This window comes from Papaver somniferum, unplaced genomic scaffold (genome assembly GCF_003573695.1).
Source record: "Papaver somniferum cultivar HN1 unplaced genomic scaffold, ASM357369v1 unplaced-scaffold_137, whole genome shotgun sequence".
Lineage (NCBI taxonomy): Eukaryota > Viridiplantae > Streptophyta > Magnoliopsida > Ranunculales > Papaveraceae > Papaver > Papaver somniferum.
In genome coordinates, this window is record NW_020622934.1 from 17713522 (window position 1) to 17739353 (window position 25832).

Here is a 25832-nt window from a genome sequence, read left to right on the forward strand (position 1 = left end):
AATACTCAATACGATAGAACATTGCAAGATCAGAACACGCAACTACAGAGAACATAGTTGGGTCTGGCTTCACAATCCCAATGAAGTCTTCAAGTCGTTAACCTACAGGGTTTCGTTAAAAAACTAAGGTTAAAGGAGAATCGACTCTAGTCACAACTAATATCACACAGGAGGTGTGGGGATTAGGTTTACCAGTTTCTAAAGTTCTCCTTTATATAGTCTTCGAAATCAGGGTTTGCAATCAATACTACCTTGGTAACAAAGCATTCAATATTCAACGTTAGATGAAAACCTGATTAGACTCGAGCTAATATCTTTCAACCTTTAGATCGAACTTCTTGTTATACACAAATGAAAAGTGACTTCATTTAGATATGAGTAACCGTACCTAAACGTGTGCGCCTTGTTGGATCAACAATAGTTAACCTAAGTTAGCCACATGAACACTTTCATATCAAACTTACTCATCTTAATCAAAACTAGTTCTAATGACTGAAATGAAACTAGTTACAAAGTTGTTCAATTGTTTATATTCTCATAGAAGTATACAAGACACAATTGAAGAAAAATTGATTTTTATTCACTCGAATCAAGTCATGAACATTATATCCACGGTTTGCAAAAGATTGTATTCCTTATTATATAAACAAACCGATTCTAGAACTTAACCCACTCAAGAATGCAAATAGGTAGGCATACTTAAGTAGTCGGACTTGGACTGTGTCCGACAGTATGCGAACGGGTACGCATACTATCATACAGTTGAATTAGTACAGGTACGTGTACGTATACAAAGTTTCCCGGATTTTACCTGACCTTCCCAGTACGCATGCGGGTATGCATACTATACCGGTCTTTGATCAACATATATGCAAGTACGCATACTATGTCTATAATCCAATTATGGTTAAGTGTTCTAAACTCTATTTTAATCATTGAAACTTTCTTAGAGGATGACAATAGTTGTTTTCACCAACTATTAGCATCAAAGCGATTTTCAAGATATTGAAATAATCAATATGAAACATTCCGAGTCTGCATCAAATGACTGTATCACACAAATCATGTAAGATGTTACCAGGAAATTTTTACATGATCATCTTTTGACTTTCGTCAAGAATATAAGATGAACTTGGTTAAAGCAAAACCTTACCAACACATATTTCGAGAAATATTTAAGCGAGTTAAACTTAGCTCGAAATATCAAATGTGCATAATCGAATACTATATAGTAATACGACTTTTGTCTCAAGAAGAGAGTTATAGTAGAAATAGACTTTCTGAGTGATAGATGAGTTTCAGTATCTACATACCTTTTGTTGATGAAGTTCCACAAGCTCTCCTCAGTAGTTCTTCGTCTTCAATCGATGAACGCCGTGAAGTCTAAATCTCAACTACACAATCTATCCTAGTCCGAGACATAACTATAAGTAGACTGGAAATCAAGACTTATAGTTTTGATCACTAAACTTGACAATCAAGCTTGAGATATCAACACTTGCGAGTTCGACCGAGCAGTGCTCTAACAAGTTTTATGATAACTTTTCGCATCAAAACGGTTTTCCTCCAAATAGTAAGAAAAAGAGGGTTAACCGAAAACAACATTCATTTAATGAGATCAAAGCTCATACTTGTGCTAATTAATCACAAGGTTGAAATCACACTTACAAAAATCCTGGTTGAGTGAGATATGATCAGGTATACTTGATGGAAAAATGTTTTCTGATTGTCTAGCTATTTTCTTATTGTTCTTAGCTGGATTATCATTCATAAACATTCTTGCATAAGTATTTGTGTTAGTCTTGTCAAATTTTTTTTATTTTTTTATTTTTTGTTTTGAGTCAAAAATGCTACTCTTATGCTCTAAGTTTTTCTCCTGAGAATATAAAATTTATTGAGCTAAGACTTGTGAAAATATTCACTCAGCAAAATATTATTGTGCAAACAGTATTTTCTTGGTTTGCAGTCTCTGTTGTTTTTATTTGCAAGCCTATGGGTCAAGCTTGCGTTCGTATGAGTACCCGTGCTACTTGTCACGAACCAACTATGGAAACCCTAAAAGTTACCGTCCTAAGAAACCATTTAAATACCAAACTTATCGAGTTACATACGCATACACTAGGTTATTTTTTTTTGTCATGAATGTCTTCACCTTTTAGCACTGGTGGTTTTGCAAGAGGTTTTCTTGATAAAGGTATTGTTTTTGAGTCTAAAAGGAGGAAGAAAAGAACCCTAGTAGAATATGATGATCAAAATCCTGATGCCTCATGATACTATGCGTATACACATCAAGAGGTTGATAATGAGGATATGGTTTCTGCTGAAGTGGTTCATGATTTTCTTAAATACTTTGAGGAAGAAAAACTGCAATTCGTTGATAGTATGAAGGGACTTGATGTGTTAAGAACTGAGTTGAAAAAGGTTAATTCCACCTTGTTCTCATGAAGACACATGTTATTTTCTCAATGAGGATGTCTTCTCAGAAGAAGCAGTGGATGTTGTGAATCACAAGCTCAAAGGACTCAAGACTCATGGGGGTTCCGGAAGTGATCCTTGATTTCCCTTCATGATCGATTTTGTTGGTTTAGGAGTCTTTTGATTGTTTTCTTGTTGTCTTTATTTTATCTAGGAAACTTCTTGTGAGAATTTACTCTTGTGTTTGAAGAAGGATAACTAGGGTTTGGCATAACAATTATTGTGAGTACACATAACTATTGCCAACGTTTTTCATCTTGCAATATTCTTAGATTTATTTATTTAAATTCTTAAGTTTATTTGGAAGACAATTTTGCAATATTAATCATTATGGTTTTCTAAATTGCAACTTGTTATGGGATATGTGTGTTTGCGTCCGTGAACTGTGATTGTCCCATATTTTTCTCAAAAGTTAAGTCTATCAATGTGTTTATTGATAAAAGATAGAATGAACTTTTGACAATAAAAGTTAAGCCTATTATGTCATTATGCAAATATTGATGAAAATAAGATGAACTATTATCTGCAAACATTAAGTCTATTATATGTCTTTATGCAAATATTGATGAAAAATAGAATGAATCTTTGAATATTCCGCGGTATTGGTCTTTCCATGATCCACATCTTTGTGTCAATATTGTGTAGCTCCGTAAGTTCTCTTATGTAAGCATTTCCGATTAAATTAATCATGGGTTCTCTTGTGGTTAATTATAATTGAGTTTTATGGATACAAATTCATGTTTCATGTGATTTTTTAATGTCCAAAGAAATCCTTCTTTTCTTGTAAAAGTACGATCGCTCTTGTTGTTCTCTCAGAAATGACATTTTATGGGGGAGAGTCTTAATTGAACTTACGCTTAATTGCCAAATCTTTGTGGGGAGTGCGGCTGTGGAATATTGTAGGAGTTTTCTTGTATCTTTATTAACTCCTTGATGAATGCATTTAGTTTCGACTACATGATTGCATTTAAACAAAGTCGACATGTTTTCTTTTGGTCATGAAGTATCTCCATGAGAATTTCATTAGGATACCACTAGTTTTCGCATCCACTTCTCCAATAAGTTCGCATCTTCGTCCAGGGAGAATTGATATCGAAATATCATCATGTTGTCATCCTTATGCAAAAATAAAAGAATAACAACAACCAACCTTTACCAGAGAAAGGTTGAAAATCGGTTTTAACAATTGCAAGCAAAAGTTGAAAACCGTCGAAACACATATGCTTTTATGCTAAACCAAAACCGATTAAACATATTGTGACTTTTTCACATATTGTTTCTACCAGAACCCCGCATGATTCTTTGGTAAAGCCTACCAACATGGGCTAGAACTTAATCCTTCTAAATCAAAAAGTCACCCAAACCACAAGGGTTCACAATATATGAGATCGAATATTAAGGTAGTAAAACCGAAATCAAACATCCCATAAACATACATAGCAATAATATAAAAACATTCAAGCACATGTTATGTAAACCGAAAACTATCACAAGAAAAATTATAAATCAAATAATTTTATTCATAATAAGATAGTTTTTTCATAATAGACTTTATTGAAATAATCAAAAACTACTGTCTACTTTTTTTTTCTTTTGCAACTCAATCATAGGAAAGCGCATTCCTTGAGACTAAGTAATTTTTGTCGCTCTTTTTCAATTTCAGATTCTTGGTTCCAAAACTTTGATTTAATTTTTTGAATTCCTTTAAGAGTTTCTGGATCTTTTTGAACAGCAAAGCCCAGCTGTTTCTGAAAACAATCAAGTTGTTTACCAAGATTTTCAAGATAAACAAGAAGAGAGTTGTTGTTGGAATTTGGTGTAATTCTTTTAACAACCTCATAGTGGGTTTGTACTCCAATCATTTGACTTATAGTCTTATTAGTCACATCATTAATGCTCACTATATCGTCAAAATCTTCTCTTACGACCGATTCACAAATTTTGGTAATAATGCACTGAAAACCGAGATGTCTCTTAATACCAGAAGATGAGATAAAATCTGATATATTGATCATTTGACTGATAATGATACCACAAAGATCTATTTGAGTATCATTTTTTAACAGGAAATAGACAAATTCTGCAAATGTCTTATCCCAGGCTGATTTATCTCTTGTACTTACAAATATGGTTGCTAAAGCAAGTTTACCGAAAACCCTAAGATGAAAGGGTATATCCTTTGCTGGTAATCTATAATTTTTCTATGCAACCTTATTTCCAATGTGATATGTTGAAATGGTATCGTGTTCAATTTCAACTCCGGTAATCAAGTGATTACATTCCTCGTTGTACTTAATAACATTAGAAATTGTCTTACGATCAATATAATAGATACATCGACCAACAAAAGTCACAAAACTAAGTGTTTTGTGATCAACATTATGTATATTGGCATAGAAGACTCTCACCAAGTCAGGTGAATATTCTTCGAGATTAAAAAGATTTCCCCAGTTTCGATCTTGGACAAAATTCACATACTCCTTATTTTGGACATCTGGATCAAACTTATTTTCAGTGGTAAAATCCATTCCCTTGAGTGTTTCATATTTCCTGAAGCAAGAGATATCAGTGAAACGTGCAAATTCATGCTTGTTATTAATACTGTTAGGTGATGTGATTTGTCGATAGTGGTAAAAAGTGATTCGATTCTCGAACTTGTGAAGGATAACTTTAGACTTAAATTCAAAACTAAATAGAAAACTCACTAATAATTATAAAAAACACTGACAAAGTTGGTATCAATATTAAAAGAACACCGAGTCTAAGATTCCATTATTTTCCAAGTTTAAAGTGATTGAATCCAATCTATGTATTCATGCAACTTTCTCGTTCAATTTGATTCTTACTATTGCAACAAGTATATTTTCAAAAGCAATAATTGTAAATACCAAGTATGAAGCATCAAAAGTCTTAAACTAAGCATACTCCATCAAAATAGATCATAATTACTCAAATAAAAATCATATTCGATATTAGTTCAAGGCAAATGATCATAATAAAATTGCAATAAATAGATAAAAGATAATATACCACTTCTTGTTGGAAAAATAGCTTCCTCTAGCGCCTCAGCAATGGGGTTTAGCTCCTCATATTAACCATGTTCTCAAAATATGTTTTTATAGCTCAAAAGTGTACAAGGAGGTGAAAAAGTGATAACACAGACAATTCGCAACAACGTGAAGGTGTTGCAGAATCTCTGTTACAAAGAGGAAACAGTGGCTAAAGACCTAATGCAATTACTGTTGATAAACAATAGATGGGTTCTGCTGTTGAATAACGATAGTGTTCTGCGACAGATACTTGTGCGTCAATGTTCTTCGTGTTCTTCCTCTTCAGCAGCAGCAACAGAATAAGGTATTTTCCTGCAACTTAAATAACACAGACACCAGAATTTTTTTTAACGAGGAAACCGCAAATGCAGAAGAACCCTGGGACCGTCCAGATTTGAACACACACTGTATTAAGCCGCTACAAACACTAGCCTACTCCAAGTTAACTTCGGACTGGAATGTAGTTGGCCTAATCAATCTCACACTGATTAGGTACAGTCGCGTTCCTTACGCCTCTAGAACCACGCCGGATTCTGCGCACTTGATTCCCTTAGCTGATATCACCCACAACTAAGAGTTGTACGAACCAAAGTCGAAGACTTGATAAACCAATCTATCTCACACAAAAACGTATATGGAATAGATAGGCATGTCTCCCACAGATAAACCTATGAGTTTTGTTCCGTTTTTGATAAATCAAGGTGAACATGAACCAATTGATATACCAGACTTATATTCCAGAAGAACAGCCTAGAATTACCAATCACCTCACAATAATCTTAATCATATGGTAGCGAAACAAGATATTGTGGAATCACAAACTTGAGACGAAGATGTTTGTAACTACTTTTTATCTTAATTATCGGAGAATCAATCTCGAGCAAATCTTAGAGAAGATAATACTCAATACGATAGAACATTGCAAGATCAGAACACGCAACTACAGAGAACATAGTTGGGTCTGGCTTCACAATCCCAATGAAGTCTTCAAGTCGTTAACCTACAGGGTTTCGTTAAAAAACTAAGGTTAAAGGAGAATCGACTCTAGTCACAACTAATATCACACAGGAGGTGTGGGGATTAGGTTTACCAGTTTCTAAAGTTCTCCTTTATATAGTCTTCGAAATCAGGTTTGCAATCAATACTACCTTGGTAACAAAGCATTCAATATTCAACGTTAGATGAAAACCTGATTAGACTCGAGCTAATATCTTTCAACCTTTAGATCGAACTTCTTGTTATACACAAATGAAAAGTGACTTCATTTAGATATGAGTAACCGTACCTAAACGTGTGCGCCTTGTTGGATCAACAATAGTTAACCTAAGTTAGCCACATGAACACTTTCATATCAAACTTACTCATCTTAATCAAAACTAGTTCTAATGACTGAAATGAAACTAGTTACAAAGTTGTTCAATTGTTTATATTCTCATAGAAGTATACAAGACACAATTGAAGAAAAATTGATTTTTATTCACTCGAATCAAGTCATAACATTAGATCCACGGTTTGCAAAAGATGGTATTCCTTATTATATAAACAAACCGATTCTAGAACTAACCCACTCAGAATGCAAATAGGTAGGCATACTTAAGTAGTCGGACTTGGACTGTGTCCGACAGTATGCGAACGGGTACGCATACTATCATACATTTGAATTAGTACAGGCCGTGTACGTAGTATACAAAGTTTCCCGGATTTTACCTGACCTTCCCAGTACGCATGCGGGTATGCATACTATACCGGTTTGATCAACATATATGCAAGTACGCATACTATGTCTATAATCCAATTATGGTTAAGTGTTCTAAACTCTATTTTAATCATTGAAACTTTCTTAGAGGATGACAATAGTTGTTTTCACCAACTATTAGCATCAAAGCGATTTTCAAGATATTGAAATAATCAATATGAAACATTCCGAGTCTGCATCAAATGACTGTATCACACAAATCATGTAAGATGTTACCAGGAAATTTTTACATGATCATCTTTGACTTTCGTCAAGAATATAGATGAACTTGGTTAAAGCAAAACCTTACCAACACATATTTCGAGAAATATTTAAGCGAGTTAAACTTAGCTCGAAATATCAAATGTGCATAATCGAATACTATATAGTAATACGACTTTTGTCTCAAGAAGAGAGTTTAGTAGAAATAGACTTTCTGAGTGATAGATGAGTTTCAGTATCTACATACCTTTTGTTGATGAAGTTCCACAAGCTCTCCTCAGTAGTTCTTCGTCTTCAATCGATGAACGCCGTGAAGTCTAAATCTCAACTACACAATCTATCCTAGTCCGAGACATAACTATAAGTAGACTGGAAATCAAGACTTATAGTTTTGATCACTAAACTTGACAATCAAGCTTGAGATATCAACACTTGCGAGTTCGACCGAGCAGTGCTCTAACAAGTTTTTATGATAACTTTTCGCATCAAAACGGTTTTCCTCCAAATAGTAAGAAAAGAGGGTTAACCGAAAACAACATTCATTTAATGAGATCAAAGCTCATACTTGTGCTAATTAATCACAAGGTTGAAATCACACTTACAAAATCCTGGTTGAGTGAGATATGATCAGTATACTTGATGGAAAAATGTTTTCTGATTGTCTAGCTATTTTCTTATTGTTCTTAGCTGGATTATCATTCATAAACATTCTTGCATAAGTATTTGTGTTAGTCTTGTCAAATTTTTTTTTATTTTTTATTTTTTGTTTTGAGTCAAAAATGCTACTCTTATGCTCTAAGTTTTTCTCCTGAGAATATAAAATTTATTGAGCTAAGACTTGTGAAAATATTCACTCAGCAAAATATTATTGTGCAAACAGTATTTTCTTGGTTTGCAGTCTCTGTTGTTTTTATTTGCAAGCCTATGGGTCAAGCTTGCGTTCGTATGAGTACCCGTGCTACTTGTCACGAACCAACTATGGAAACCCTAAAAGTTACCGTCCTAAAAACCATTTAAATACCAAACTTATCGAGTTACATACGCATACACTAGTTATTTTTTTTTCATGAATGTCTTCACCTTTTAGCACTGGTGGTTTTGCAAGAGGTTTTCTTGATAAAGGTATTGTTTTTGAGTCTAAAAGGAGGAAGAAAAGAACCCTAGTAGAATATGATGATCAAAATCCTGATGCCTCATGATACTATGCGTATACACATCAAGAGGTTGATAATGAGGATATGGTTTCTGCTGAAGTGGTTCATGATTTTCTTAAATACTTTGAGGAAGAAAAACTGCAATTCGTTGATAGTATGAAGGGACTTGATGTGTTAAGAACTGAGTTGAAAAAGGTTAATTCCACCTTGTTCTCATGAAGACACATGTTATTTTCTCAATGAGGATGTCTTCTCAGAAGAAGCAGTGGATGTTGTGAATCACAAGCTCAAAGGACTCAAGACTCATGGGGGTTCCGGAAGTGATCCTTGATTTCCCTTCATGATCGATTTTGTTGGTTTAGGAGTCTTTTGATTGTTTTCTTGTTGTCTTTATTTTATCTAGGAAACTTCTTGTGAGAATTTACTCTTGTGTTTGAAGAAGGATAACTAGGGTTTGGCATAACAATTATTGTGAGTACACATAACTATTGCCAACGTTTTTCATCTTGCAATATTCTTAGATTTATTTATTTAAATTCTTAAGTTTATTTGGAAGACAATTTTGCAATATTAATCATTATGGTTTTCTAAATTGCAACTTGTTATGGGATATGTGTGTTTGCGTCCGTGAACTGTGATTGTCCCATATTTTTCTCAAAAGTTAAGTCTATCAATGTGTTTATTGATAAAAGATAGAATGAACTTTTGACAATAAAAGTTAAGCCTATTATGTCATTATGCAAATATTGATGAAAATAAGATGAACTATTATCTGCAAACATTAAGTCTATTATATGTCTTATGCAAATATGATGAAAAAGAATGAATCTTTGAATATTCCGCGGTATTGGTCTTTCCATGATCCACATCTTTGTGTCAATATTGTGTAGCTCCGTAAGTTCTCTTATGTAAGCATTTCCGATTAAATTAATCATGGGTTCTCTTGTGGTTAATTATAATTGAGTTTTATGGATACAAATTCATGTTTCATGTGATTTTTTAATGTCCAAGAAATCCTTCTTTTCTTGTAAAAGTACGATCGCTCTTGTTGTTCTCTCGTAGAAATGACATTTTATGGGGGAGAGTCTTAATTGAACTTACGCTTAATTGCCAAATCTTTGTGGGGAGTGCGGCTGTGGAATATTGTAGAGTTTCTTGTATCTTTATTAACTCCTTGATGAATGCATTTAGTTTCGACTACATGATTGCATTTAAACAAAGTCGACATGTTTTCTTTTGGTCATGAAGTATCTCCATGAGAATTTCATTAGGATACCACTAGTTTTCGCATCCACTTCTCCAATAAGTTCGCATCTTCGTCCAGGGAGAATTGATATCGAAATATCATCATGTTGTCATCCTTATGCAAAAATAAAAGAATAACAACAACCAACCTTTACCAGAGAAAGGTTGAAAATCGGTTTTAACAATTGCAAGCAAAAGTTGAAAACCGTCGAAACACATATGCTTTTATGCTAAACCAAAACCGATTAAACATATTGTGACTTTTTCACATATTGTTTCTACCAGAACCCCGCATGATTCTTTGGTAAAGCCTACCAACATGGGCTAGAACTTAATCCTTCTAAATCAAAAAGTCACCCAAACCACAAGGGTTCACAATATATGAGATCGAATATTAAGGTAGTAAAACCGAAATCAAACATCCCATAAACATACATAGCAATAATATAAAAACATTCAAGCACATGTTATGTAAACCGAAAACTATCACAAGAAAATTATAAATCAAATAATTTTATTCATAATAAGATAGTTTTATTCATAATAGACTTTATTGAAATAATCAAAAACTACTGTCTACTTTTTTTTTTCTTTTGCAACTCAATCATAGGAAAGCGCATTCCTTGAGACTAAGTAATTTTTGTCGCTCTTTTTCAATTTCAGATTCTTGGTTCCAAAACTTTGATTTAATTTTTTGAATTCCTTTAAGAGTTTCTGGATCTTTTTGAACAGCAAAGCCCAGCTGTTTCTGAAAACAATCAAGTTGTTTACCAAGATTTTCAAGATAAACAAGAAGAGAGTTGTTGTTGGAATTTGGTGTAATTCTTTTAACAACCTCATAGTGGGTTTGTACTCCAATCATTTGACTTATAGTCTTATTAGTCACATCATTAATGCTCACTATATCGTCAAAATCTTCTCTTACGACCGATTCACAAATTTTGGTAATAATGCACTGAAAACCGAGATGTCTCTTAATACCAGAAGATGAGATAAAATCTGATATATTGATCATTTGACTGATAATGATACCACAAAGATCTATTTGAGTATCATTTTTTAACAGGAAATAGACAAATTCTGCAAATGTCTTATCCCAGGCTGATTTATCTCTTGTACTTACAAATATGGTTGCTAAAGCAAGTTTACCGAAAACCCTAAGATGAAAGGGTATATCCTTTGCTGGTAATCTATAATTTTTCTATGCAACCTTATTTCCAATGTGATATGTTGAAATGGTATCGTGTTCAATTTCAACTCCGGTAATCAAGTGATTACATTCCTCGTTGTACTTAATAACATTAGAAATTGTCTTACGATCAATATAATAGATACATCGACCAACAAAAGTCACAAAACTAAGTGTTTTGTGATCAACATTATGTATATTGGCATAGAAGACTCTCACCAAGTCAGGTGAATATTCTTCGAGATTAAAAAGATTTCCCCAGTTTCGATCTTGGACAAAATTCACATACTCCTTATTTTGGACATCTGGATCAAACTTATTTTCAGTGGTAAAATCCATTCCCTTGAGTGTTTCATATTTCCTGAAGCAAGAGATATCAGTGAAACGTGCAAATTCATGCTTGTTATTAATACTGTTAGGTGATGTGATTTGTCGATAGTGGTAAAAAGTGATTCGATTCTCGAACTTGTGAAGGATAACTTTAGACTTAAATTCAAAACTAAATAGAAAACTCACTAATAATTATAAAAAACACTGACAAAGTTGGTATCAATATTAAAAGAACACCGAGTCTAAGATTCCATTATTTTCCAAGTTTAAAGTGATTGAATCCAATCTATGTATTCATGCAACTTTCTCGTTCAATTTGATTCTTACTATTGCAACAAGTATATTTTCAAAAGCAATAATTGTAAATACCAAGTATGAAGCATCAAAAGTCTTAAACTAAGCATACTCCATCAAAATAGATCATAATTACTCAAATAAAAATCATATTCGATATTAGTTCAAGGCAAATGATCATAATAAAATTGCAATAAATAGATAAAAGATAATATACCACTTCTTGTTGGAAAAATAGCTTCCTCTAGCGCCTCAGCAATGGGGTTTAGCTCCTCATATTAACCATGTTCTCAAAATATGTTTTTATAGCTCAAAAGTGTACAAGGAGGTGAAAAAGTGATAACACAGACAATTCGCAACAACGTGAAGGTGTTGCAGAATCTCTGTTACAAAGAGGAAACAGTGGCTAAAGACCTAATGCAATTACTGTTGATAAACAATAGATGGGTTCTGCTGTTGAATAACGATAGTGTTCTGCGACAGATACTTGTGCGTCAATGTTCTTCGTGTTCTTCCTCTTCAGCAGCAGCAACAGAATAAGGTATTTTCCTGCAACTCGATCTCTGGAGCTCTGTGGTGTTCTAAACTTCCCTAAAAGGCTTCATACTTCTTTTTGTGACTCGTCCCAGCACTTTTATACTTCACAGGATGATTAAATCCCGAGAAATCTTCCACTTCCCTCCACCAAAAGTCTCGGACTTTGGTTTCTCTTTTCTACACGTCTATGGAACCCATCTGTTTACGCATCTCAGTTGTTTCTACTCTTCCAAACTCTCTCTAAGATATAGTCGAATCTCTGGGAAGATATTCTTTCCATTTACCAATCAATCCCACGAGCAAACTCGGCTAAAACTCCTCCAAATCAATGTAACAGAGACCCGAGAAACTCATGTCCCTGTTTTGAGTCATCTCGATGATTCAACCAAATTCGATCAAAACAAAATCCATTACCAACCCTGTTTGGTTAACTTGAGCCTATCCCAACACAAATCCGAGATTGAATCTCATGTAAACCCCTCCAAATATGAACCCTAATTTTGTTCTCAACTGCCAAATATTTCCCGCCAATTTTCTGTTCAAACAGGGAAGAACATGGATTCCCCCTAACCAGAGTAGGGGTGCCTTTAGCAGCTGCTTTAAGGGGTGTCCTGGGGTGCCCCTTATCCAAACCGGGGGTACGAATAGCAAGTGTCCTCCGGGTGCTTTCTGACAACTTTTCGAACCATTTTTTTTTCTAAAAATGTTTATTGGCCAAAAGTACCCACAAATAAATAAAACACCATAATAAGTACAAAAATGAGCCCTAACAATATATAGAATCGAGACAAATCAGACACAGAAATGTGTCTATCAAATACCCCCAAACCTATTATTTGCTAGTCCTCGAGCAAAAATAAAATAGAAATAAAATCCTAACTCACTGTCACAGGCATCGTCGATTGCATTTAGCATATGCAATAAGCCTTTAAACCCCTAGGTGTCTCTAGTGGCGGAGTGTTGTCTCCGGAGGGATTATCAGAGGTATACCCACAAAACCTTTATACTCCAGACCCTATCTATCTACACAGAACCTTGGAAGGCACTAAAGAATCTCCTTGGTTGGCATACTTATTGATTACAGGAGGAAGTACTCTGATGCGAAATTCCAATTGTTGTACACGAGTTCGCACTCAAGCATACTAAAATTCATATAAAGTGACAGAGCTCTACTCAGATAGTCGCATGCAAACTCAGAATCAAACAAATCACATGGATAGATTAAGAATATGGATATAGAAAAACATAGATGGGTTTGATGTTGACTAAGGTGAACGGTGTTTCTCATATCTGTCTGAAGGCCACTGCCATAATGAACCTATCCTAATGGACTGAGATACTAGTCTAACTAATATCAACACACTGGCATATACAAGGGTACCACTGGTCGATAATCCTAATTCTAGGTCAACACAACTGGCATATACAAAGGTTCTAGTGGTCGACTTTATTGAATTTATTCCAGTTGGTCTGATGGTCTGGTCTCAATTGCTCTTTTTTTTTTTTTTTTTTTAAACTTTTTTTTTTTTTGTATCTCAATCACTCTAATTCACCCTAGCATTAGTAACAACTTGAATCGTGAGCCCCACCTAATCACTTAGAGAAACATAGTTTAAAAACAAAACAAAAACAGAAGTGAAAAGGACTCAACGAGATATGGTGAAACTATCATGTTATTTCTAACACCTGAGCTCTGTGCTTTTATGAATAGACTCTTTAGATGTTGCCATCTAATCAGATTGGTTCCTCAACTCCTACAACCAAAATGCTTCCATCCACTTAGATTGATTAGTGCCATCCTTAATAGGGATAAATTTATAGTCTCTAGAGTTTATTTATTGCAACGAAAAGGTAACAAAAAGTTCCACCCCACCCCCAAATTAAATCTGACATTGTCCTCAATGTTTCTAATTAAAGAACAGTTCCAAAAATATAAGTAACATGAGGAAATAGTAAAGAGAGAAGTCGGGAAGATAGTATCTGGGTGAAGTGTAACCAAAAACCTACAAAAATAATATACAACATACAAAATCGCCTCGATGGTCAATCAAGGTAAACAGGGTCCTCCATAGGGACCTCCTCAACATCACCTGTAGGAAAAGGCTCTAAAAAGGGATTCAATCGCTGACCGTTAACCTTTGAAGAACTACTACCATCTGGTGTCTCAATCTCAACAGTGCCATGAGGAAAAACAGTACGGACCACAAAAGGACCGGTCCACCGAGAGCGCAACTTCCCGGGGAATAGATGCAAACGAGTGTCATACAGAAGAACTTTTTGACCTGGAGAAAATGACTTTCGTAAAATATTCCTATCATGCACAAGTTTCATTTTGTTCTTATACTCCTTAGCACTATCGTATGCATCTCTACGAATCTCGTCCAACTCATTGAGCTGGAGATTTCTTTGAGCTCCTGCCTTGTCAAGTGAAAAGTTTAAGTTCTTAATAGCCCAATAGGCTCGATGCTCTAACTCAACAGGCAGGTGACATGCCTTGCCAAACACTAAACGATAAGGTGACATTCCAATGGGTGTCTTAAACGCAGTACGGTAAGCCCATAAGGCATCAGTAAGCCTCGAAGACCAGTCTTTCCTATTTGGATTAACTGTTTTCTCTAGAATACGTTTAATTTCCCTATTGGAAACCTCTACCTGACCACTAGTCTGAGGGTGATATGGGGTTGCTACTTTATGGGTAATACCGTATTGTTTCATTAAAAGAGCAAACGGTCTATTACAAAAGTGTGAACCTCCATCACTAATTATAGCTCGCGGCGTACCAAAACGTGTAAGTATATTCTCTTTCAAAAACTGGACTACGACCCTGTGGTCATTCGTTTTACACGGAACCGCCTCAACCCACTTAGACACATAGTCTACAGCGACAAGTATGTAAAGATAACCAAACGAAATAGGAAATGGACCCATAAAATCAATGCCCCACACATCAAAGACCTCAATCACTAAAATAGGGTTCAAAGGCATCATATTTCTACGGGAAATGGTTTAACTTCTGGCAACGCTCACAAGAAACACAATGACTATGGGAATCTTTAAACAACGAAGGCCAGTAAAATCCACACTGCAAAATCTTAGCAGCAGTCTTCTTAGCACTAAAATGACCCCCACATGCATGTTCATGACAAAAGGAGATAATACTAGACTGGTCACTCTCAGATACACATCTCCTAATAATCTGGTCCGGACAATACTTAAACAGATAAGGATCGTCCCAAAAGAAATGCTTAACCTCGGCTAAAAACCTAGAACGATCTTGCTTACCCCAATGTTGAGGCATTCGACCAGTAACAAGATAATTCACTATATTTGCATACCAAGGTGATTGGGAAACAGAGAACAATTGTTCATCAGGAAAACTATCCCTTATAGGAAGGGAATTATTAGGGGAACTAACAACTAGCCTAGACAAGTGGTCTGCTACCACATTCTCTGCACCCTTTTTGTCTCTAATGTCTGGACAAAATTCTTGTAACAAAAGGATCCATCTAATCAATCTAGGTTTGGTATCCTTCTTAGACAAAAGGTATTTCAAAGCAGCATGATCAGTATAGATTACGATCTTAGAACCTAATAAATAGGATCTAAACTTATCCAAGGCAAACACGATGGCTAGCAATTCCTTATCGGTAGTTGTATAGTTCATTTGCGCATCATTCAGAGTTTTGATAGCATAGTAAATCACATGGAGTAATTTGTTTTCTCGCTGACCTAACACAACGCCTATAGCATAATCTGAAGCATCACACATAATTTGAAAGGGTAGGTTCCAGTTAGGTGCCTGGACTATCGGGGCAGTAGTGAGTAAAGTTTTAAGCTTATCAAAAGCCTTTAAGCAAGCATCATCAAAGACAAACTTAACATCTTTTGCAAGCAAATTGCAAAGAGGTCTAGAAATCAAGCTAAATTCCTTAATGAATCGACGGTAAAAACCTGCATGCCCTAAGAATGACTTAATATCTTTTACGGTTTTTGGGACCTGTAGAGTCTTAATAAGGTCAGTTTTGGCTTTGTCTACCTCTATACCCTTTGAAGAAACGATGTGCCCTAAGACAATTCCTGATTCAACCATGAAATGGCATTCTTCACAATTAAGCACTAAATTCTTTTCCTTACACCTAGTCAACACTAATGTCAAATGATGCAAGCACTCATCAAAAGCTGAACCAAACACTGAAAAATCATCCATAAAGACCTCTAAAAACCGTTCTACCATATCAGAAAATATGCTCATCATACAACGCTGAAAAGTCGCAGGGGCATTACATAACCCGAAAGGCATGCGTCTATACGCAAAGGTACCAAAGGGACAGGTAAAAGTGGTTTTCTCTTGGTCTTCTGGGGCAATAACGATCTGATTATAACCGGAGTAGCCATCTAAGAAGCAATAGTGACTATGTCCAGCTAATCGCTCTAGCATTTGGTCGATAAAAGGAAGGGGAAAGTGATCCTTCCTTGTGAACTTGTTCAATTTCCTATAGTCAATACACACACGCCATCCCGTGGTCACTCGGGTTGAGATTAATTCATTATTATCATTCTGGACTACAGTGATACCTGATTTCTTGGGGACAACCTGAACAGGGCTGACCCACTTACTGTCTGAAATTGGGTAAATAATACCCGCATCTAACAACTTAAGCACCTCTTTTTGAACTACCTCTTTCATGTTAGGGTTCAGTCGATGTTGCATCTCCCTATAAGGTTTGGAGTCTTCCTCTAAATGAATCTGATGCATGCACACAGTAGGACTTATACCCTTAATGTCTGCTATAGTCCAGCCTAAAGCTTACTTGTTGTATTGAAGTACTTTTACTAGCCTACTTTCCTGATCACTATCCAAATCGGAAGCTACAATCACAGGTAAAGTCTCATATGGGCCTAAAAACACATACTGTAGAGTATCGGGTAGTGGTTTAAGGTCCAACTTTGGGGGCTCTTCTAAAGAAGGAATTAGGGTAGTCTCGAAAACTGGTAACGGTTCGGACCTAGCTTTCCATCTATCAGTGTCTAACACAGGGGTAGAATCTAATAGAGCATTCACTTGTTCAATAGTGCTATCGTCATCAAAATATAAACCAAAATGGGATAGACAACTTTCTAATGGGTCTTCAAATAAAATGTTTGGTAATGACTTCTGAACTAAGGCTTCTATCATGTTCACCTCTTCAACACATGTGTCATCTAGCTCATAAGGTAGCTTACTGACATTAAAAATGTTCATCTCTATAGTCATATTATCAAAAGATAAATTCATCACACCATTTCGACAGTTAATGATCGCATTCGACGTAGCTAAAAACGGGCAACCTAAAATCACAGGTATCTGGTTCTCTGGGTCAGGGACAGGTTGAGTATCTAGGACCACGAAATCCACTGGATAGATAAACTTGTCGACCTCAATAAGGACATCCTCAATAACACCTCGAGGAATTTTAACAGACCTATCAGCTAACTATAGTGTTATCTGAGTAGGTTTCATTTCACCAAGTCCTAGCTGTAAGTACACATGGTACGGAAGTAGGTTCACACTGGCTCCTAAGTCAAGTAAAGCTTTTTCTACCCGGCGTTTACCTATTATACAAGCAATGGTAGGGGAACCTGGGTCTTTGTACTTTGGAGTTGTAGTGTTTTGAATAATTGAACTTACGTGACTAGCTAAAAAGGATTTCTTATGGACGCTAAGTTTTCACTTTCACGTACACATATCCTTAAGGAACTTGGCATAAGCAGGAATTTGCCTAATTGCATCTAATAAAGGAAGGTTTATGGTAACTTGCTTAAAAACCTCCAATATGTCATTAAAGTTCGATTCTTTGTTGGTACTAATAGCTGAGGAAATGGGGCTCTAGGCACAAAATCAGACCTCTCAGAAACTGAGTTGGCATCATTAGAAATTTTATCAGTTTCCTTAGCTAGTGGTCCTGAGGGGTGAACTACAGTATGTTCACTATCGGGCATGGTTACCTGATTGTATACTATTCTACCACTCCTAAGGGTTCTAATAGCATTCAATTGATTCGATGGTTTTGTACCTACTTCATGAACTCCTCTAGGATTGGGATTAGTCTGACTAGGGAACCTACCATTATCTCTCTCACTTAAGGTCTTAGCTATTTGGCCGACTTGAAGTTATAACTTAGCAAGGCTCTAAGCATTAGTTTGAAAATTCTGCTTGGTTTCCTATTGAAAACTTACATGGTTTTGTGCTAACATTTCCTGAGTTTTTGCTAACATCTTAATAGATTCCTCTAAGCTAGTCGTTTTATTTTCTGGGACTGATGTATTCCTAGTGTAGCCAAAACCTGGGGGAGCATTAGAATTATTAGATTGACCCTGACTCTGGCCCTTAGACCATGAAAAGTTCGGATGGTTCCTCCAACCAGGATTATAGGTTTCTGAATATGGATCAAACTTCTGACGATTATCAAACCTAGTGTTATTATATAGAGCATTGGCTTGCTCTTCATTATTCTGGCCTTCCCAAAAAGGCTCCAATCTACCACTAGTGTTACCCACTTCTAAAGCTTCTAACCTTTTCGCTATAACAACAATTTTGGCATCTGATTCATAGCCTCCTTTTACCCTATTAACGTTTCCTCTGCTGAGAAGAATTGTTTTGTGGGGTCCCCTACTACTTTCCCATTGTTGGGTCTTTTCGGCGACTTCATGCAAATATGTCATCGCGTCATCTACTGTTTGGTTATCAAATCCACCAGTACACATAGATTCTACTGTGGTTGTGGTGGGATAATCTAAACCCTCATAAAGGATCTGAACTAACCTAACCTTCTCTAAACCATGATGAGGACATTGGTCTAATAAATCATTGAACCTTTCCAAATACCTATACAAAGTTTCTCCCTCCTGTTGAGAAAACGTGCAGATTTGAGTCCTAATAGACGATGTTTTGTGCCTATGGAAAAACTTGTTCAAAAAGGCAGATGTAAGTTGTTCATACGTTTCGATTGACCTGGAAGCCAAACTATATAGCCACGATTTAGCTTTATCTTTCAGGGAAAAGGGGAATAACCTAAGTTTCAAAGCATCATCATCTAGGTTTCTAATCCTGAGGGTACTATAAATTTCCTTAAAGTCCCTAACATGGAAATAGGGGTTTTTATTTTCTTTCCCTAAAAAGATTTGGAGCAGCTGTAAGGTCCCAGGTTTAAGTTCATAAGTTTCTTTCGTCTCAGCTAACCTGATACATGAGGGGCGAGTAGTCCTAGTTGGATTCAACAAAGCTTTCAAAGTTGCCATTTTTGGCGCTATCGGAGCAACATGGATTCTCTCCTCAGTCAAAGGACGTTCAAAAACAAACTCTTCAAAAGTCGGACTCTCTAGATTAAGGTAATCGAGACGCTTCGAACTAATAGGTTTCTCTTTAACAAATCTACCTAGTGCGTCTTTTTTACGTTCAGGCATACAATAGAATTTTCTAAATTGGAAGGGTAAGCAAACACAGATCAAGGCCGACTCAACCAAATCAAACCTATTGATTTCTAGCAAACAAAAAGCATGATGGCTCCACTTAGATTGTTTCTAGACAAGCTTCTAATCATTCGAACGGGAATTCGTTTCAATTTAAGCAAACCCCTCTGGAATCAATCCGAGTTAAAGTAAGTTGAATAGAGGCGAGGGAAGCTCGGTGGAGCTTTGATACCCAAGGCCTCACCGGTATTACAAGGAGGCGCAGTCACGCATTCAACTTACAGAAACCGTCAAGAACTTCGAAGTATGCTTAAAAGAGTAACCAATATTTTTCGAATGACTTTCCTGTTAAGCTCGTTACCCTATCGGTCTCGTTCTAGTCAAAATTTTAGGCTTACGTTCGCGTAGGTTACGTGTTCCTAAAGCGGGCAAGAAGAGAACGGTGATGAAATCCGAACCCTTATCTTGTATGGCCAGGCCTTTCCCTTTACTAGAAAAATAAATGTCCGTATTCAGTCCTTAACATATATGCATACGAAGGAGTCCAGTAACTCGCTGACAGGGGATTCGCGAGTGTTTAGAATCTTACCTCCCGTTCCAGACGGGGGATGAATCGGTTGTAGTCGACTCGGGCCACTGACTCCGATGTCAAGTGTACGAACCCAAGGTGCAGAGACAATATCGTAATTGTCCTCCTTCTCTGCAAACAGTTTATATTTAAAGTACCCTTCCGTAGGGTAATAAAAAATAATGTCCCAAAGTCCAAAAGTCCAAAAAGAAAAGAAAAATTACAAAAATAATAAACCCTAATACAGTTTTTTTTTCTAAAAGAAAATAAACAAACCCTAAACTAAAATTGTCTTCTTTTCTTTTCTTTTTGCTTTAATCTTTAGCTCCAAGTCTTTATGAAATCACCAAACTCTTTGGCTCACTTTTCTTTATGATCCAAAACCTGTAGACACAAGATAAATACCCAAAAACATAAAAAAGAACAAAAATAATAAAAAAAAAAATCTAAAACCCTAAGAACAAGTCCGCGTCGGCGGCGCCAAAAATTGATGTGATTTGTAGATAGTGGTAAAAAGTGATTCGATTCTCGAACTTGTGAAGGATAACTTTAGACTATAATTCAAAACTAAATATAAAACTCACCAAAAATTATAACAAACACTGACAAAGTTGGTATCAATATTAAAAGAACACTGAGGCTAAGATTCCACTATTTTCCAAGTTTAAAGTGATTTAATCCAATCTTTGTATTCATGCAATTTTCTCGTTCAATTTGATTCTTACTATTGCAACAAGTAGATTTTCAAAAGAAATAATTGTAAATACCAAGTATGAAGCATCAAAAGTCTTAAACTAAGCGTACTCCATCAAAATAGATCACAATTACTCAAATGGAAATCATATTCGATATTAGTTCAAGGCAAATAATCATAATAAAATTGCAATAAATAGATAAAAGAGAATATACCACTTCTTGTTGGAAAAATAGCTTCCTCTAGCGCCTCAGCAGTGGGGTTTATCTCCTCATATTAACCATATTCTCAAAATATGTTTTTATAGCTCAAAAGTGTACAAGGAGGTGAAAAAGTGATAACACAGCCGATTCACAACAACGTGAAGGTGTTGCAGAATCTCTGTTACAAAGAGGAAACAGTGGCTAAAGACCTAATGCAATTACTGTTGATAAACGATAGATGGGTTCTGCTGTTGAATAGCGATAGTATTCTGCGACAGATACTTGTGCGTCAATGTTCTTCGTGTTCTTCCTCTTCAGCAGCAGCAGCAGAATAAGGTATTTTCCTGCAACTCGATCTCTGGAGCTCTGTGGTGTTCTAAAATTCTCTGAAAGGCTACATACTTCTTTTTGTGACTCGTCCCAGCACTTTTATACTTCACAGGACGATTAAATCCCAAGAAAGCTTCTACTTCCCTCCACCAAAAGTCTCGGACTTTTGTTTCTCTTTTCTACATGTCTCTGGAACCCATCTGTTTACGCATCTCAGTTGTTTCTACTCTTCCAAACTCTCTCTAAGATATAGTCGAATCTCTGGGAAGATATTCTTTCCATTTACCAATCAATCCACGAGCAAAATCGGCTAAAACTCCTCCAAACCAATGTAACAGAGACCCGAGAAACTCATGTCCCTGTTTTGAGTCATCTCGATGGTTCAACCAAATTCGATCAAAACAAAATCCATTACCAACCCTGTTTGGTTAACTTGAGTCCAGCCCAACACAAATCCGAGATTGAATCTCGTGTAAACCCCTCCAAAATATGAACCCTAATTTTGTTCTCAACTGCCAAATATTTCCCGCCAATTTTCTGTTCAAACAGGGAAGAACAGGGATGCCCCCTAACCAGAGTAAGGGTGCCTTTAACAGCTGCCTTAAGGGGTGTCCTGGGGGTGCCCCTTATCCAAACCGGGGGTCCGAATAGCAAGTGTCCTCTGGGTGCTTTCCGACAACTTTTCGAGCCAATTTTTTTTTTCCAAAAATGTTTATTGGCCAAAAGTACCTACAAATAAATAAAACACCATAATAAGTACAAATATGAGCCCTAATAATATATAGAATCGAGACAAATCGGACACAAAAATGTGTCTATCATTAGGAAATCTGATTTCATCAATATCTTCAATTCTGATACGATTATTAGCGGATATGGTTCTTGATTTCCTTTTTCTCATACTTGCGAAAACATGAGAACCCCTAGTTACGGTTTTGAGCAATCTTCCCCAATATATTTGAACACATAGCAAGAGATTATCTTTTATAGGAAGACTTGATATCAAAAACCAGAAATAACTAGTTTTAGGAAATACACTCAAAATCGGAAACCAAGGCTTGTGGGGAAACAATTCCGTTTTTGTGTTTAGGTCTTTCTTTTGGGAAACCGGTTTTCTATGGACTGGATCTTTATTTCGGATTGATTCCATATTTTTGTCCAAAAATCTGTTTACTCTTTTATTACCAGACTTTGATAATATCACTTGAAATTTAGTTAAGAGTTTGCTAGAGTACACAGATACAAATTTGAACAAAATATGATATTTGTTGAAAATACCATTAGAATCATAAATCATGTGATATTTCAAAATATCACTTGCTTCATTAAAACAATTGTGAGGTGTATGAAGCAATCCATTGTTAATAAATTTATTAACCGAAAAATCATTCCTTGTAGGAATACATATTTTCCAAAATCGCATTCTAGAAGGAGAAACATTGACACTCCTAGATCTGAAAATGTACATGTGTATACTTTGGTAGGCCATCCAAAATATATTTAAGATTCCTGATTTTTCCGGAACACAGTAGCCGATGTTCATAAAAATATTGAGCAGAATATTATGCATTTTCAAGATACGACATGTCTCATGGGCCATTGGATCATTTTCCACTATAATGATATACAATCCTATGATAGCCAAAGGATTATGTAAGTCACTCGAGACATACATAGGCATAATTACTAACAGGTTTAGGAATAAGAGTATTACATACTTCATACGTGTTTCCACCACGGTCTTATAAAGTAGTCAAATCCTGCCATTACGTTAACTGAATCGACCATTAGATTCAATTTCTTATAGGTTGGATCGCGCAAAACACATATTTTTAGATCTTTTTGTGTTTGCCTGCTCTGATACCAATTGAAAAGACGAGGGTACCCAAATATACCTCAATCTAAAACTTTTCCTACCTATATTCCTTTCTCCAAAAGTGATTGTCTATGGACTGAGTCGAGACAATACAACTAATCGGTTCACACTTCGTGTGATCGTCTATGGATACGAGATCGACACAATACAACAACGAAGTATATTTACTTGATAAAAAGGTTCGGACTTAACCAAACACAATAGGATTCACTTATCAAGTAAATAGGAATTAACGTTTGTGTGATTTACTTTAAATTATAATAAATACAATTATAATTACGGAAAATAAAAGTAAATGACACAACAAGATTTTGTTAACGAGGAAAACTGCAAATGCAAAAAAAAACCGGGACCTAGTCAAGAATTGAATACTCTCAGGATTAAGCCGCTACACAAAATTGCACCAACTTCGTATAGTTGAGACCAAGAAACTAAACCTATAGTTCACCTAGTTTCGTCTGTATTCCCACGCCTCCAACTTATAAATAAGTCACGTACTTGGATCAATTCCTTTGGTTCGTATTCTAAATAGTAAAGGAACAACAAATCTGTTTGGTATCAACTCTCTTCAACCAAGTGATATGAGTCGGACAAAGGCTCTTCTGTTTATCTTAACATAAACTCCTTCTTCAGGTCCTTAGATCTATCTTATATTCAATTACCAAAGTAATCGTTAAGATTTTGCGATCAACACTCTTAATCTAAAGAATTGTGTTGATGCCGATCTACTCAATTAATCAATCCAATTCTATCACAAGGATAAAACCGATTATTAATTGGATCCTCTTTTTACCGAAACAAGTATTGTGCACACCAAATATTATGAACTCACAAATCAGAAATCTTCAATATCTTCTTCGTCTTCAAATCTTCTTAGATCTTCAATAAACACATGCACACAATCACTTGAATCTCTTGTGATCAATCACGCACAAAACGGAGTCTGTTAACAATGGATTATCACAAGATCGTCTTTAGAACTACAAACTGTCTAAAGATCCCTGTCGAAACTCTGAACTAGTTTGAGTGAATCTTATATTAGAAGAGAAGAATCTCAAGCATAAAAAAACTAGGTGCAATCAAAGTTCAACCACCGTTAGTCAATCAAATCAATGAAAATAAAAGATAAACCGAAATTATCTAGTTTTCCACTAACGGTACTGACTCGAGCTTCTCAATCACAAAGAAGACTTTAAACCGAGCGTCCGTAAGAGATTTCGCATAATTAGGTTACTCTACTGTCCGAATAGGAGGCTTCACCAGTAGCAGCACAATAAGAGGTAGTTTGCTGTTACGAAGGATTAGTTTGCTAGAAATGCAAACTTCAGTATTTTTAGACTAGGAATTTTGGACACCAAGGAATTTCCAAAATCGAAAATACTCTCAAGATATTCATTAAAGCACAAATTCGGTTTCCATAATTCCTGGAAATGCTATGTCCAAAAATAATGACCGAAATATCTCGGACAATCTCTAATTAGTAAATGCACATTATTAATTCTTATTTATATACAAAATGAAATTAATAACCTTAATTAAAATATTCTTAACTTATTTATGTTTCGATCCTGGGATTCTCTTCCCTTAGCTATGAAGGAATAACTTTGAACAGTTAAATAATAAACATTCACAGCACGTGTTCAAAGTATGTCGACATCCTAACTTTGTAAGTTCTCTTTCATACTTACAACCTTGAAACCAATTTGCCACACTTCCAAACAAGTTTAGAACTGGTTCATCTGACTTTCAAGAACTATGCGATTGATCAAATAACATTCAATCACAAATCACGGGTTTAACGGTTCTACCAAAACAAGTTTCGGTTCTACCTCCATGTGAGTACTGTGCATAGCCACACTAGCTTTCCAAAATTCGGTTGACTAGGTACTAGGATCGGTTCCCCATATATATATGGTATCTAACTTGAATGTGTTGCACATGTCCATAGGATCGGTTCCCTTTTGCCTAAAAACGTGTTGCACATGTCCATAGGATTGGTTCCCCTTTCTTCTATAAACCTGTTGCGCCTCATACAAGGATCAGATCCCCTTTGTGATGTACTGCACCTTTTACTAGGATCGGTTCCCTTTTTCCCAGTTTTGGTCAGACATTAAATCACAAACCCGATCATACCATCTCAGGTGATTACTTAAGATCGGTTTCACTAATAAAAATTATACCAATACATAATTCAGGTTTTTGTGAATAGTTCTACCAGGAACACAAACAAGTTGTGAGTGGTTATACTTAATCACACATATTGGTTGTTCATAAGATAATCAATGAATAACACAACCAATAACACCTGGAAATTTCCTTTTCGATTCACAAACAAGTTTATGAACTTACTTCCTTAGAACACATGTAAAACATTGTTCCCTAGATGAAATCCTCACCTTATACCCGTACATAATCACAATAGCATTCAAATGATTATGGCGATGTCTTATCTACAAAGTTTAATGGTTAAGCAATAAACCT

General features: G+C 35.7%; 1 pseudogene; it reads left to right on the top strand.

The window, feature by feature from the left end:
• The first annotated feature begins 19045 nt into the window (after window positions 1–19045).
• LOC113335083 lies at window positions 19046–19145 on the top strand (annotated as a pseudogene).
• Window positions 19146–25832: the final 6687 nt, after the last annotated feature.